We start from the raw sequence: 17,870 nt of genomic DNA on the forward strand, positions 1-17,870 counted from the left end.
ATACCAGTATGTATTTGCACGCATGCACACAGGAAAGACTATGTGAGGACACAGTGAGAAGGCTCTGTTTACTAGCCAGGGAGAGAGGCCCCAGGAGAAACCAAATCTGCTTACCCCTGATCTTGAACTTCCAGCCTCCAGAATTGTGAAAAAATAACTGTCTGTTGTTTAAGTCAACTAGCCTGTGGTATTTTGTTACCACAGCCCTAATGAACTAATGCAATTAGGTTGACCTGTTTAACATTTTATGGAGACCAGTATGATGACTCAATTATTACATAGAACTCTAGTTAGGACTTTAATTCACATACAATTGGCAAGGGAAAAATTTTTGTTATACAAAAGCTTAAGAGGTTATGCACTTGTGTATTATAACATACACATCATACAATGAATGGAAACCTCTGTTTAAAAGTAATTTGAGATTCTCTGGGTAGTACAACTTTTAGTAATATTCATTTTTCCTTTGAAATCAATAGTTGTTTCCTAAACTCCAAATATCAAAAGATAAATAAAACCTTGTGACATATTTATGCTTTGGTCAAGCATAAAGAAAAAAAAAAGTTTATTTAAATTGATGTTTTAGAAAGACAGTATAAGCCAGGGAGAGAAAAAGGGACTGCGAATACAGCTAGTACTCTGCTCAGTCTGGTGTTGTCTGGTCTTGTATATATAAAGGCTCTTCGTGTATTGGTTTATTCAAATGTAAAAATAATAAATGAAACCTTAACCTCCCTGACAGGAAGTTAGGAGAACGTGTGGATAGAAGAGTAGCAGAATAATGAGTAAAATTAGGGCTTCCAATTGCTTCATGCACAATGAAGATCCAGTCAATCTCTTAAACTTTAGAGTACCTTCTGCAATTTGTACAGCTTGGAAATATTTCCATTAATGAAACTCCAAATACTGAAAGGATTCAAGTCCAATTTTTCCAACAAGGATCCAGTAAAAAGTAGGTACGCATGGGAAGGCTTGTCTGTTAACTTCTAGGATATATGGGGTATCTTTCTGTCTTTCTCTCCAGATCCATTACCACTCAAACACAGTGGGACCAATGTGTCTGCCAACTCTAACTTATCTAAAAAGACCCCCCCATATCTGACCATGAAATCTAGCCATTTGTCTACTTAATAAATGAAAAACACTAGCAACTAATATTTACTGAGTACCTGCCAAATGCCAGGCATTGCTCTCAGCTCTTTACAATGTATTAGCATATTAACATCTCATAATCTACTATTATACTTTGCTGAAATGAGGTAAGAGATACTAAGTGCCCAAGTCCACACAGCCAACAAGTATAGATTTGATCTCAAGGCCAGGCTGTGTAGACCCAGAAACTCCACTCAAACAACAAGCACTATAGGTTCTAATAATATAAAACTCTATTTCTGAGCATCAAAATCTCTCTAGCAATGTTTAGAGAGTAAGTGATTTGATTACAATCATATGACTCATAAATAGCACAACCAGGTCTAGAAGCCAATGCATCTAACATTCAGATTCATTCTCATACAACAAAAAAATCTTTTGGGCAACAGAGAATAGAACTCAGGGCTAATTCACCTATTTACCTTAAGCTGCCAAACTATGCCTTTGTCAGGAAGGAATTAGAAAGACATTAAAAAATTCTACCAAGCTTCTGGAAAACCTGTAGAGGAGCTAGTTATAGCATCCAGCCTCAGAGATAAAAGCCTTCTCCATAATGGTCTAGCCCAGTCAGTATCAGCATCACTTGACATATATAAGCCCCCTGAGAAGCATGGAACACTGTATTAACTGCTGTCTAAGGCCCAGTTCAATAAAACACCATGTACTTCCATCCCAGTCTATCTAGAGATGCTGTCTCCCATAGTTCTCTGATTTTGAGTAAGTTTCTCTCCCATTTCCTTCACCATCTGTCATACACCTTACCTTTTTAAAAAATTAAAATGAATCCAAGCTTATTTTGTCTTGGAAATTTATGGCAACTCCTGTGGTAAATGGAAAAGTAAGAAAGAGAAATTTCAAAATGGAACTTAATAGTTTACAAAGAGAAGCAATAAGGATGAGAAAGACAGGGAGAAGGAACATTATGGAAATGAAAATGCACACAGTGGATGGAGAAGAAGGATGGAGGAAAAATGGTAATTGGAAAAAGGAAAATGAGTACCATGTATCAGGTACTGGAATGAACAAGAGCTTCATCAATTTTCCTGGCTCTATTTTTTTCCCCCTAGGAGACTGGACTTGGGCTTCCCATGGGTCAACTCCTGAAACAATGTCATCTTAATAGATGCTATATTTCAGAGTTCACATGGCACTTCTTGTCCTGTAATTCATAGGGCAATCCTCTGACATATTCAAAGTAGGTTAGTATTTTGCTCTGTAGGTAAGAACATTAAGATTCAGAGTGTTAAATAGTTTTGCAAAGATCAGACAGCTAGTCAGTGGCAGAGCTCAGGTGCTCATGCTCTGACTACACATGCCATGTTCTTTCTATGCCATGATGCTCCTTCTGTAGTGTGTTCTACTATTGGGTCATGGTGTCAGGAAAGGTGAACTAACTCTATTTCTCTTAGTCCTAAGCATCTTGATGTCTCCAGTGTTCACACACACACACACACACACACACACACATTCTCTCTCTTTCTCTTTTCCTTCCCTGATTTTGTATAAGACTGAGCTGAGAAGAGAGGCCTGAGAAAATGTATAGATACTGAATGAAGCACATCTGTATTCAGTAATGGATGTTATTTCCCTTCACAAAATCCTTTCTCATTGAGACAACAAATGCAGAGGACTAAATAAATCACAGAATATAGCTTTTATTTCAAGTATTTTTTCATGGTGGCAAGTACCTGCAATCTAGTGAGGTGACCACATGGCCTGCCTGCCTAGCTCTGAGAAGAGAGGAGCCAGCAGAAGATGGAATGCTGAGTCAGAGGAAGACATGACAAGACCTGGAGAGCGTAATTGGCTGTGGATGGGGTGGGAGCTTGATGAAAATATGGCAGATTATCTCACACAAGAATCTCAGAGAGTAAATTGAAGTCTTGATTTAAAAGTAGAAAGAATCTGGTTTAAGGTAACTTGATGATTTGAACTCATGATACTGAAATATAAGGAAAGGAATAACCATCAATATCAGTTTCCTCCAAAAATTCTAGGAAAATAGTAACTTACCCAAGCATATGCTTCCTCCCCCAAATAACTGTATTTGTAGCAAAATGTTGTAGTCAGCAGTGAAAAAGTATGATAAATCCATGTAAATAAAAGCTCTCAGTGGGCAGGGAATGTTTTTGTATTGTTCACTGTTGTATCCCTCCTACTTACCTTAATGTGGAACATAATAGGCCCTCTAAAATTTGTTTAATAAATAAAAGACTATGAAGTAAAATATAAGTTAAGTATTTCAAATTATAAGTAAGATCTCCTAAAAAGAGGTCAGCATTACACATACAAACCAGTTGATAAACCACTGAAAGACTCCAAGTTTTAAAACCATTTTATCATTTTCTACTGTAAATGACAGAACTGATAGGCCAAAAACCACAAGACTAAGATTAAAGCTAAGGACTGCTATATCACCAGGATCTTGCCTACCAAGCTGTCCTTCCCTCACTCCCCTCAACCTAGTTTCTAATTCCTTTTTCTAGACTTAGATAAAGAACAGTCACTCACAGTGGTCCTGTAAGTGCATGTTGTTGCTTTCAATGCAGCAAGGTGGAGTGAAAAAAATACTGACCTAGGAGTGAGAAGCCACAGGTTCCAGTCTCAGATTCACCACTACATATAATCTTAAATAAGATTCTTAATATCTAGAGACTACTATTTCACTTCCAAGGGGGAAGCAATATTTGTTGAGAGAATCAGATGGAATTAAGTATATGAAAGTGTTTTGTAAACTCAATAGCATTGTACAAATACAAAACATTGTCATAGTTCCGTTCTGTAAAGGATCTCTCTTTCCTAAAATAAGATTAGATGCTATTAGTAAACAAGATTCAATGTGCTGTATGTATCTTACAAAGTAAAGAGACTAGGCTTTTATTGATGAGCAATCTAAGGTCAATGCTGAGTCACTTTAGCAAAAATTGGCCTAAATTATAATAGATGTGTCTATTTTAATTCTGAGAGATTCTCTAAGGAGAATAATATTGAACTAAATGATACTTTTACCAGACAGGATTCTTTTTCACAAAATGAATGTGAATATTAATATGTGTTAACTCCAGTTGCAGTCACATTAATAACATTCCTAATAAAGCAATGAAAGGTCTTTATGCCTCTTCTTGTGCTGAGTCAATAGTAAATCCTGAAATCTTTCACTGTTGCTACAAAATCTTTAATATGAAACAGCACCACTTTGGATAAACAGTGGTAAGAATTCTAAGGACAGAAAGGGCTGGTGCATATGCAAACATCAACATATACTTGAACAGATAATCATTTTTAGGTGACTAGTTCCCATAGGAATTAACACCCAAGTATAGGGTCAAATACTGATGAACCATTCATGTCTCAATTCTGACTCCACTGCAGAAAATAATATTATTTGTAAATTTCTGACATTCAAATGTTATTCTCAAACTATAGAACTGTATAGTACACAGACTGTTCCAGAAGAAATGATGCTAATTTTAATGGATATCATTTCATAGAATGACTATGCGCAGCAAGAACATGAAACTACTTCCTGTTCTATTCAGTTTTAAAATCTTTTACTTCATTTTTTTTTAAAGATTTTATTTATTTATTCATGAAAGACACACACAGAGAGAGAGACAGAGAGAGAGAGAGAGAGAGAGGCAGAGACACAGGCAGAGGGAGAAGCAGGCTCCATGCAGGGAGTCCAATGTGGGACTCAATCCTGGGACTCCAGGATCACGCCCTGGGCTCAAGGCAGGTGCTAAACCGCTGAGCCACCCAGGGATCCCCTGAAGAGGCATTTATAATTCAATTTCAGTTACTTGTTCAGTCCAATAAGGATAAATGGAGACAAATGATTTATCCAGATATACACATCCCAAATGTGTCTGTTGTAATTAAGATAAATTTAAATGATTAATCTCAGACACATAGATATTTTAAAATGAGTTTATGTTTTTAAATATTAAAGCCTTGGACATATAATGGCCAAAAAATTGTATTAGTTGTGAAAAGTCATGAATTGTAACCTAGTAAAAAGAGACTCCAGGAGCGAGATGTAGTAAAAATGCCCTTCAAATATTTCTTGGGTAATAGTTCCCAGAGCAAAAGGCATTATATGGAGAGTATTCCTTTTCCTGTGTAATTATTATTTTACATATTTATTTTTTTGAACCTTAGAAAACAACCTCATAGTTTTATTAAAATGACAATATCACTCCATTCTCCCACCACATTTAGATCAAGGTGATAATAAATACATTATTAGCTATCTGAAAATACAAATATTTTAGAAAGAATCCTCTTAAAAAGAAACCACGCCTCAACATCATTTCTGCAAAGAACCAGTATCCTTAGTTTATCACCAACTTAGTCATCACTCAGACAAGCCACAAAATCGTTCATTCCTTGAATGACCCCAAACTAAAGGGACTTGACAGCCTCCGGGTCCTTTTACTTTTGCTGATTTCAGGACTCTCTGGACGAAGCAGAACTTGGTGACCAGCCAATGCTGGCTCATTCAGTATATCTAGCTGTGACTCCCTTTCACATTCACTGTGCCTTCAATCTCCTTTCAAGAACCACCTTTGTCAGAAGCAGTGGAAGCTTCATACAAAGGTGGGCTTTTCAAAGTTCCTGTATGTAGAATTTCAAAGTTCCTGTATGTAGAACATTTGCCTAGACAATGTCTCTCTTTGATTTGTGCTGAAACTGAAGTAACTAATTTTCATTCTGCTTTTAAATTGGCTAAGCTACAGGAAACAAAACTCATCAGGTAACAACTTCAAAGAGGATGATAAGTCTTAATGTGAATGGTGCTACAAGAAGTTACTATTGATGGTACATCACTGTCTGAATTTGAATGTTACACGAGTCACATAATTTCCCTTTCAAGATAAAAATATCATTCAATAAAGACCTGATCTAATACAGGTTATTGTTAATTAGTTCCGTCAGAAACAATCATTATACATATGCTCTCCTATACTTTTAGTAGATCACCAGTCAGTCTCAGAGAAATTACAGCAGCTATTATTGCCCGAAGCCTCATATCCGGTGAAAAACTTCTCTGACCCATAAGGCTTCAGATCCAACATTATGGATAAATATGATATATTTTTTAGTTTTAAAATTGTTATTTAAATTACCTAGAACGATATTAAAGGCAAAAATGATTTCATTTTCTCTTGAGAAAATGACACTCCCTTGTCCCATTCCCCCGCTTATCATACAGGCCACACACATTGCAAAAACACAAAGCAGTATAAATCCTATGAAGAAATAAGTATTGTTTTTGACTCCTCCCTTCTAATTTCAGGGGAAAAAAATCACATTTCAAATGTTACTTTTACCATTCTAATTATTATTATCTCACAGCTGAACTTGGACATTGACAAATCAATTCAGCTTCATGTCTGCTTAAAGAACATTTTGCTGTGAGTATCCATAGGATTAGGGGCCAAAGCGATTGGTAATAGCATCACTTTGTTTTTTAAAAAATGTACACACACACTCACACTTAGCAAGTGTATTTTAAAAACTAGAATTCTGACTTCCCTTCTTTTACTCAGTTTCATTACTTTGGTCCTTTTGAACTCTGAGTTGGTATGTTTGCTACTAAAAAACAGACTCCTTAACACAGAGACATTTTATTGGAAATATAAATTCAAAATGCATCAGATGCCAGATTCTTGTATAAGGCTGTCATTTAACATTTGGGAATCCACAATATGCTAATTGCTTCTCAGAGCATACAGAAGTCATCTTGTATTCTTTGCAACTTAAAAGTCAATGATAAGTAGGTTCTGCTTTTGAGAGATAAGACACATACACATATTTTATTTCCTTCAATTACATGAATAGAAACCTAAATAGAGCCTCCTGAAATAAGATCAACATATGCTCCTTGTAAAAGAAGTGATAAAAATGAGTGAGGTCCTTTAAAAGTTCAGAAAGCATTTTGCTATTCAGAGAGCATACAGTGTGAATAGTGGCAGATAAAAGGAAAGCAGAAATTCTAAGAAAGAAAACCCTGCTCCTTATACCAATATGCCATGTTCTGTTCTGTGCTGAAAATGTTCCTGGATCTGGTCTAATCTGGTGCTTGGGTTATATAGTAGTTTTTCGTTCATGAAAGGTGTGGAAGGGCTTATATACTCTCTTAGCAGTCCTGTGGCTAAAGGAGCTACCATCAAACCTTTTAACGTATCAGTGAATAAAAGTCTGTAAATCTGTAAGATGAGTTTTCATGCTACAGTCTTTTTTTTTTTAATTTTTATTTATTTATCATAGTCACAGAGAGAGAGAGAGGCAGAGACACAGGCAGAGGGAGAAGCAGGCTCCATGGACTGGGAGCCCGATGTGGGATTCGATCCTGGGTCTCCAGGATCGCGCCCTGGGCCAAAGGCAGGCGCCAAACCGCTGCGCCACCCAGGGATCCCATGCTACAGTCTTTATTCTTGACAGGTCCTATGCACTTTATCAATATTAGATGAGGGAGGCTATATGTATAGTACAACTTTTTGTATTTTCATTAAATTTAGCTTTCAAAATGGCATTATAAGTGAAGGCACACTTATTGCCTATGTTCTTCTGTATGTGTCACTTTCCGTATGTTAAGGAAGCATTTCCTGTAAACTGGCTAATGCCATTTTAGATCATAAAATAATTTATGTAATATTAAAAAGTAAAATAAAGTAAGGATGTGAACTCTTTAACACATTAGATTCTTTGTGAAGTCTAATTCCACGTGTGTATATGTGTAGGTGGCTTCCTGTGCTTAATTAAAAAGTAAAACAAAACAAAACAAACCCCAGAAAAAACCCATCATACAGAGAACATACTTTTCTGTCCATTGTATTTTAATAATTTAAAACTTTAGGGACACCTGGGTGTCTCAGCAGTTGAGCAGACGTCTGCCTTTGGCTCAGGTCGTGATCCCAGAGTTCCGGGATTGAGTCCACATCAGGCTCCCTGTATGGAGCCTGCTTCTCCCTCTGCCTGTGTCTCTGCCTCTTTCTGTGTGTCTCTTATGAATAAATAAATAAAATCTTTAAAAAAACGAATTTAGGGTGGCTCAGCGGTTTAGCGCTGCCTTCGGTCCAGTGCCTGGTCCTGGAGACCTGGGATTGAGTCCCACATCAGGCTCCCTGCATTGAGCCTGCTTCTCCCTCTGCCTGTGTCTCTGCCTCTCTCTCTGTGTCTCTCATGAATAAATAAATAAAAATATTAAAAAAAAAACTAATTTAAAACTTTAAGAGGAACCTGGGTGGCTCAGTCAGTTAAGGGTCTGACTCAATCTCAGCTCAGGTTTCATTCTCAGGGTTGTGAGTATGAGCCCTGTGTTGGGATCCACACTGGGTGTGAAGCCTACTTAAAAAAAAAAATTAAGAATAGTAATTTAAAACTTTAAAATTAGACATTTTAAAAATGATTATTAAGTAATTATCAAGTAAGTTTTAGGGCATATTATTTTCTGCCCCAACAAATATGCCCCATGAAAATTGTGTATTTAGGATAACAAGGAACTTTTTCAGAACATTTTTCCTTCATTATGGAGTTGTTTTTCTAGTTTACATGAAAGTAACTTCTATTCTTTTCACAGATGTGTATGCATTTTTTTTTTAAGAAGCCAATAAGATAAAATATTTTAAAAGGTCAAATTCCTCCAGCAGGGAGATAATGTCAAACTAGTTTATAATTTTAAAAATAAAAATAATGCTGCTTTTGGATTTTATTTTGGATGTTTTAGGATGGCAAATTCCATGACAGAAAATTACTAAACTTTATGTACAACTAATGTACATACAGATTAGTGATGTATTCCACCTTGCTTTTTTCTTGTTTCTTGTTTGTTACGCTTTATTTTGTTGGTAGTGGTAGTAGCTATGATGGTGATAACTTGTTTTATTTAGGTTAGAGGGAAGGAAATTTACTTCTACACCCCCCTCCCCAAGTTATAGGATAAAAGGCAAACTGTGGGATTCATCTGTTTGTTTCTTATAGCATTTAGGAAACATATGTACCAAGTGATGGAAATGACATTAGAAGCCAACAGACAGGCACTCATTTCTTCGTAATGGATGGACCTACAAAGAGTCATGACTTCAGTCATGATTTGCTAAGGCTATAAGGAGGTGGAAGTGCTTTGAAATTGTTGAATCCATTTCTTTATGTGCAAACATAAACTGTCATGGCCACCAGCCTCCGTTGTTATTTGATTTATTAAGATAAAAAAAAAGCTTTACTCTTTTGCCTACATATTTTAACATTTTCTAGAGTTACTACATTAGCTTTTGTAAATTTATTTTTACTTCAACTGGAATAAACCTGCTGTGCTAATTAATATCATAATAACTTACCATAATATACAAAAGATTAAGGTCATAATTTATTTGTATTGTCCTTTCCATAAGGCACAAGAAATAATATTAGAATGTTTTCCATAAAAATGAGTTTACTCAGACCTATGAAACTTATCTTCATGCACATCTTTTCAAGTACATAGTGTTTCAGAAAGTCTAATATGAACTTCTTTATCATAGAGGAATCAAGATGTAAAGATGAGTTAACATTTATGATTAAAATGTGGATCTACTTTTATTCTTCACATATATCATTTTAAGTTTTTAATTGCAGATTGAGGGTAAAAATAAATTAATAATCTGGCCATGTCCTCTTAGAATTTACTGAATGATTTTAATGTATAATAAGTACTTTGGTAAAGAGCTCTGTACCAGAATCTTGAGTCCACTGCATTCAGCAATTTAAACTTACTGAAGCACTTCGCAAATTGGAATTCCAATTTGAAAGAATGAAGGTCTCCTAAAAATGTGAAGCACTCCAATAATTTTAAATTATTTTCTACTTTGTAAGTTCAGACTCCCCACTACTTAGAAGTACTTATAACCAAAAGGAAAGTACCACAATAATTTCAAATCACCATGTATAATGTAGGACAGTTTTAAGGCTCTGAAGTACTTATGGGTTTTCTTGTTTCATTTGAAGTCTTTCAATTTGAAAGTCGAGCAGTTTTTATAATGTAACAATTCAAAATGTGCTAAGTGATTTCAAATTTAACCAAAACTATGGCAAAAGTAGGGTACATATGGTGAGAGAAAAATAAAAACATAATAATATTTTACAGGGGAGTTCAAATGTCCTATAAGTGGTATAAAATGATGGGGTGGAAAGGGTAAACATTCATGTAATAGAAATATCAGATTTTTTTCTTTTTAAATTAGCTCTGCTCAACATGGGGCTTGAACTCACAACCCAGAGATCAAATCACATGCTCAGGGTACCTGAATAGTTCAGCTAGTTAAGCCTTTGACTCGATTTCAGCTCAGGTCATGATCTCAGGATTTGTGAGATGGAGCCCTATGTGCTGGGGTGGGGCCTGCTTAAGAGTCTCTCCCTCTTCTATTGCCCCTCCCCTGCTCCCTCTCTGAAAAAACGCATAAAAGTTGAAAGCTCTGCAGCCTGAGCCAGCCATTGCCCCCCATCTAATATCAGATTTTTAAAGTAATAACTCAGAACATGTTCACTGACTTTTAAAAGGAAAGATTTAAAAAAGAACAAGATCTGTATGCTTTAGTTTTTCAATCTAGTTTGCTGGAGTCATTTTAGTCTCAAGAGAACCAGTCATATGTACTTTCCTGATTCTGTACTATTCTTAAACATGTCGGTAGCTTGAAATAAGTCATGGTAGGAGTATTTATGCCATCAAAATTGGCAAATACTACCAATTACGGTCTTTTTTCCTCCTAAGAGTCCGTTGTTAAACATTTCCTAGCATACTACTACTTACGGGTTTGTGCTATCCAATTAATTTCTTTGCTAGACTCTTCCAATTGTAAGGGGCAGTGATTCACTCTGGTTGCCTAAAATGCCTAAAATAATGTGGAGGATAATGGTGGTTTTGAAAGACTAAGGGGGAAAATAACTTGCAAACAAGAAGAGTCCCAGGTCAAGTAGGAAGAACCAAATAGCGAAGCACCAAGAACATCACTGAAATACCAACTTGAAGGTCAGTGCTTCAGAATCCAAGGCAGCTAGGTTCCTCAGCAGTAGTATCTTAGCTTGAGATTCCTTAGGTAGATTTCTGCTTCCATATGCAACTCTATGCTTATCTTCCCACTATTAGCTGCTTCTTCAAACTCTACTCTGCAACTTTTCTCTATTGTCGTAGCTTAGAGATGCTGAATTACTCATGACTCTGACACATGTTGTTTTAAGATCCCTCCTGCCTTATGTGTGCATCTGTGTGTATCTTTTCATTGTTAGTCCTTGCTTGCTGCCAAATACTTGATTCTTTCCATATTTTCAAGCCAAGAGCACAGAGATTAGAAAATCTCATGAGCCAATTTCTGTGATAGACATCTTCCATGAAAGCCCTCCTACTGGAATCACTGGATATTGAAGAATTTGTTTATTGTATATCTCCTCCAGATATTAATGGAAACACAATGTCAAGCGATATTGTCTCTAAATATAAGAAATTATGAATGTTTTGACTACAGAAAATCTAGTTTACTAAAGTACTAGAGTAAAAAAAAAAAGAATAAGGTAAACAAGTACAAAAACAGCGGTATGGACATTCAAAAAAGAGGGGGCAGCTCTGTTTCTGGCTACATGACTGCAGTTTCAAGGCAAATAGTTTTAAATGGCCTTTGCTGATAGATTATTTATAAAACAAAGCTGAAAAAGATGGCATTCTAGGCAGAAAAGAAGAATCTGGGAGTTGTTGGGAATCATTATTCATAGGTCTATCACATTTTTTCCACATCTTTGGAGCAAGTCACTGACTGACATTTTTTTCTAGAATCTATGCCAAGATACAGATAGTATACCCCTTTAGAGCAAGGGATGGAAATTCTCCCTGTTAATTATAGAAGATTCCATTTTTCTGAGCTTAGTGTTCATTTACAACCCACCGTGAGTACTGGTATTGTCCCACTCCCTTTCTGTCAACCTGTGTGAAGTGGAACTTGAAGAACTGGCACAAAAAACGCTGATACTCTGGCTCCTGTTTTTGCATTGAATAACAAACTATCTTTTGTCTCTGTTCCAGGAGTCTCATCTCATGCTATCTACCAGCATCCATGAAACCACTGGGCTAACTTAATAGACTGCAAGTAGGGGAAATCTCAGATTCTTCACAGTTCTTGAGGGAAGTGAGACATAACAGACCGTGCATGTTTCAAATACAGGCTGGAGAGAGGAGACCTGGCAAGAATACTGGAAAATCTAGCAGGTTACACTTGGTTTTTGATTGTCAGGATGAGGTGTTTTTATTTAGTTAAGTAGTCAGTGCTGAGCCACTATGAAGGTTTCTGAGCAGAGAAGTGGTATCAGGGACAATGTTTGAGAAAGGTTGTTCTAACAGTAGTGTATACATAGGACTGATTTGAGTGGGGAGAGGAAGAATTAGGCAGTCCAGAGTGGAGACCACTGCGGGCATTATGATACACCTGTCATTCAAGTCTTGTCTACAGCACGGCAGTAGGAATGGGGAGGTAGGCTTGCTTTGAGGCCCAGAACAGAAACAGAATTTATAGGAATTAGCTATTAGCCAAACTTAAAAAGGGAGGAAAAACACAGAGTTAATGATTCCAATAGAGGCTTAAAATGTCTACATGTTTAATAGTTCTTTTGGGAATCAAACTTAAGGAGATAGTATTAAAATGAAGATAGAGATTTATGGGAAAAGATAATTATCACAATATTATTTATTATAGGGAAAAATTGAAAATAATTTAAATATTCAGTGATAAGAAAACTATGCAGTGACCATGCAATTAAAATATTTGTTAAATATTCAAATTTAAAAATATTTGATGAGATACATTTCCTTAAAAGTTCCTTAACGAAAATATTTTTAAAACATTGGACTATATTCATTGATAATGTCTATGAAACAAAGGAAACAATTTTTTAAAAATGGTACAATATCAACTCTATAAAAATCTTCAAAAAATTTAAAGGAAATTTACCTATTAGCTAATGGAATTATGGATATTTCAACTCTGCACATCTTTACATCTTAGATATTTTTTATAATGTATACCTACTACCTTTAAAAGTTTTTAGAAAATCATTTAAACAAAAAAATGAGTTTAGGAACTCAATCTATAAGACTACCAAATGTAGTATTACCTTTGCAAAATAAGAATATTACAAAGGAAGAGTAACATGAAGGATATATATTATATAGAATAAAACATCAAAATTAAATGAGCCATTTCATTTAAAATGAGAGCTTTATTATTTACCAGTAAGTGATTAAAAAAATCCCATTCTCTCATTCTCTGAAAACATTATCCTATCAGCTAAAGTATTTTCTCCAAGTCGAGCTTAGGTGAAGCTTTGGAGTGAGCACATTCCCATTCCTCCACGTATCCCCTTACTTTATGCTTTATCCTCTTTCATCTAGGGGTCATGAAAACTTCCAGGGTGCTCCCAACATTGTTTCCTTTGCTCTGCATCCTTAGGCTTTCTCCTGACTAGCACATTTTTCCATTCCCTGACCTTTTCTATCCACCTGACATTATTTTTTCAGGATTTCTCTCCCTCTTTCTAGGTCCTCCTCAGTCCTATAGATAAGGACAAAGAATAGCAATGACCTACAATCAGATAGAAAAAAAAAACAAAAAACAAAAAATAATGCTACAAGGTAAATTAACTGTTGGAATATCCCTTTCATTTCCTTAATGATTAATCAAATAAAAATACATGTCTATTTTCATGTATAGTGCTACCTTCTTAGTCCAAGTTACCATTATTCCTCACTTTCTACTGCAAATAATTGTTCTGTTTTATCCAGTAAGTGATCATAAGAATATAAATTAGTAAGAAAATTTAAAAAAAAAATTAAGGACCCAGACCATTGATTTATTATGTTTAAAAAATTATCCAGTGCTTCCTAGTTCTCCTAGAAGATAATTCAAATAGTTCTCCTGGTCTAGAGGGTCGTGTCTGATCTGGATCCTGCCTGAAACAGTCCATTCATTCCAGGCACACTGGCATCCTTTTCGTTTTCATCCTAGGCCACTCCATCTGCCTATTCTTTCTGCTTGGAGTGCTTGGACCAGATCTCCTGTGGTAGGCTCCTTGTTGCCCCATAGTCTATAGCTCCAATGTCTGCTCCTCACAGAGGCCTCCCTGACTGCAAAGGACAGTTCCTCTCATTACTCCTATTTCTACTGCAAAGTCTCTCTTCCACTTGTTTACTCGTTTTAATCCTTCTTTTCCTCCAATAGGAGATAGATTCCCTGATAGCAGGAATCTTGTCTATGTTAGGTCACTGCTGCACCACCAAAAGAAGGACATAGTTAAACAGAGTTTTAGCCCTTCCATAATAGAACAAAATATCAGTGGTTGTAGAAAAAGATATTTATCCCCTCATTCACATAAAAGAAATGTAGGTTTGGGTAGTTAAAAGTGATATGGAGGCCCCATGATCTTTTTTTTTTTTTAATTGAAGTTCGATTTGCCAACATATAGTATAACACCCAGTGCTCATCCTATCAAGTACCCTCCTCAGTGCCCGTCATTTAGTTACCCCATCCCCCGGTCTGTCTTCCCTTCCACTACCCTTTGTTCATTTCCCAGCATTAGGAGTCTCTCATGATCTTACTAGAAACTCAGGATCTAATCTTTCTGCTCCACCACCGTCAACACACAATCTCCAACTACAAGATCATACCATGGTCAAGAAAGCTGCCATAGCTGAAACCATGAAGTAGAAGACTTCCTGGAAGTCATACGTAACATCTTCACCTTGCATCTGACCAGAATTAGTCATATTGCTATCACTCACTTCAAAGGGGACCAGGAAATATGGTATTTAATCTGTGTGGCAATGTGCCAGCATCACACATTGAGATCCATTACCACGGCAGAAGGAGAAGATGTGTACTGGGTAGCAGTCTCTCCCACAGGATATCAGGTTAGACAGGTTCCAAGGTTTAGTGATATAACCAAAGGCTCTCTTTTTGTCTCTCTGCTCTTTCTTCAGGTTTGCTCTTGGAGTAGTTATATAAGATCTCTATATAAAACTTTTTTGTTCACATCCAGAGAGACAGACAGACAGACAGACAGACATATCTCAGGTTGTTTTCTCAATAGAGAGAGGGAGTATCTTTCCTATATACCCTAAAATATGTCTCCTGCAATCTCACTGGTCATAACTAAATCAACAACTATATCCAGGGGGGAGGTTAAACTAATTCGCTTGGGTCTAAGTCACCTGCACCTTTAGAGCAAAAGAAATGGAGTTACGTTATCCCTAAGCAAAGGCACTGTGGGTAGGCCCTGGGGATACCTCATTAACAATCATAATAATTACCAAGAGCAGGAAGAGAAGTTGAGTGGGTCATTTTGGGGGGTTATGCACATTTTTCAACCCAAGTCAAACAACGTGTCATAACAAGTGTTATCTCCTAGTTTTGTTCAATCTATTTGTTTTTATTTCTCATCCTCACTAACTAAAATCAACTCAGGAAGTAACACTGTCCAATATGGGGATCACTATGTGACTATTCAGCATTTCAAAGATGGCTAATATAAACTGATATATGTTAGAAGTATAAAATGCAACACTGGATTTCAAAGCCACAGTATGAAAAAAAGAATAGAAATCTCTCTTCATAAATAATTTTATATTGATTACATGTTAAATGTTAACATTTTATATATACTGGGTTAAATGAAAGATATTATTAGAATTTTGTTTTACTTTTGAATGTGGCTACTAAAAATTACCATATATATGGATCCTATAATATGTCTGCTGGCCAACACAAACAAACAAAATTATTGCCTTCTAAGAGACTACCTTACATGAGCTCTTCACCTTGACTACTTCTATCTTTAAACAAACTTGAACTACAACTCACACACTAACTGCACACCCAGCTCCTACTTCCTACTTACTTTTGGAGCTCTTGCCTTCATGCCTTCTCTTCCATAAAGCCTTAACATGATTCCTTCCGGACTGGAAGTCACATCTTCCCCTTCTCTGGCTACCATACAACTCTTGCTGTGCAGATTTATGGCGGAGAACACACTTTGCTTTATAGTACAGTGAAATGTTTATATGTTTTAGCACTTCTATAGACTTCATCCTTTTCTAGGTAGAAGTTTTGCTTCTGAATCTTTGTATCTTCCCTTAATCCCTTGGCTATGATAGGAGTTAAACAAAATATCTGAGGATTGAGAATAAATAGTGCTGCTGAGAGAGACAAAGGGACAGACAGGCCTATTCTGAAGAGAGGCTGAGGAATTAGAGTGCTAGAGAAAAAGCAAGGGTTCAGAGGCTTTTGAAAGTGATGAAATACAAGTTATATGGCATAAAGAAAAAGAACACTTCCTATGAAAGCTAAAAGTATGCAGTTTAGAATCCACGTTATTCAGAGTATAGATCTAGGGGCTTTTTAAACAACAACAAAAAAATTTTCCCCTCCCACATACACTTGAACTAAAAATGGTTTGAGGGAAATCATTTTAGACTTGGCCTTACTATAAAAATTTGGAAAATTACTTTTGAGTGTCTCAAAGCAATTCAGTCTATAACAGTAGTAAAATGTTCATGACATTTCAGCATTCTGGGGCCCCTTGAGAACAGAGGTAAAGAAAATCCATCCAAAGTTTTTCCTTAGGGTCAACTTCCTTCATTAATGGTACTCAGAAATTGCAGTGCTTCCTGAAGCCTAAATGATCGTCTTCAGTTGACTTCCTGGTAGAATTATTAGGTTTCAAGAGCACACCAGAGAGCCTTCTAGCAAATTTTAAATTTTTCTGCACTTAGCAAGCCAAAGACCCCAAGGCTGCTATGATAGTGCAAAGGCTACGCATGATAATCTAATTCAAGGTCAGTTTTAAACTATCATCTAAGCAGGCCACAGTTCCCAGGAAAAAGTTCATGAGCCACTGCATTAAGCAAGGTTGAATCTTCCCAAGATCTTAAATTAGAAACCAATAGTTACAGAATATTAACCTTTAGTTTTTTTCCCCCCAGAAGATCTTGTTTCCATTTCTGGTCAAAACTATCATCTTCAGCACATTCAACTTGCAAACTTCTTGCAAGATCCTCATACCTGCTGTATTTATTTAGAGCAAGCTTTGTAATTACACTACTTGAGATAACCTACAGCATTGTAAAATATAAATTTATAATAAGAGAAATGGGCTAAGAAAACAAGGCTAGGTAAATAAACTATGCTCATAATTGCTAAATGTGGGCTACATATTTTAAAATAAGTTGCATTTTCAGTAGTCAGTTGTAAAATTATAAATGAAGATTTATAAGTGGATATTTGTTTTTTCAATCCATCCACCAATCTGATCTAGTGACCTCTACCATCACTATCTATCCTTGTTAAGGTATATCTGTCCTCTAAACAGGATGACTACAGAGGAACTATCCTTTTGCCTCTGCACACTACCATATGCTTTTTTTAGTACAGCAGATACTCATTGCATTATAAGAAAAAGGTACTGAAAGAATGCCTGACTGGCTCAGTTGGTTGGTCCTCCAGCTCTTGACTGGCTCAGGTCATGATCTCAGGGTCATAAGTTCAAACCCTGGGCAGCCCCGGTGGCTCAGCGGTTTAGCTCTGCCTTCAGTGCATGGGATCGAGTCCTGTGTCGGGCTCCCTGCATGGAGCCTGCTTCTCCCTGTGCCTGTGTCTCTGCCTCTCTCTCTCTCTCTCTCTCTGTGTGTGTGTGTCTCTCATGAA

At 36.4% G+C, this 17,870-nt stretch overlaps 1 protein-coding gene across 5 annotated transcripts in view; it reads right to left on the reverse strand.

Moving 5' to 3' along the window:
- ADGRB3 (adhesion G protein-coupled receptor B3) overlaps window positions 1-17,870 on the reverse strand; it is a 714,356-nt gene that overhangs the window by 190,524 nt on the left and 505,962 nt on the right. The window lies entirely within an intron of this gene.

The sequence above is a fragment of the Canis aureus genome, chromosome 7 (genome assembly GCF_053574225.1).
Source record: "Canis aureus isolate CA01 chromosome 7, VMU_Caureus_v.1.0, whole genome shotgun sequence".
In the NCBI taxonomy this organism is placed as follows: Eukaryota; Metazoa; Chordata; class Mammalia; order Carnivora; family Canidae; genus Canis; species Canis aureus.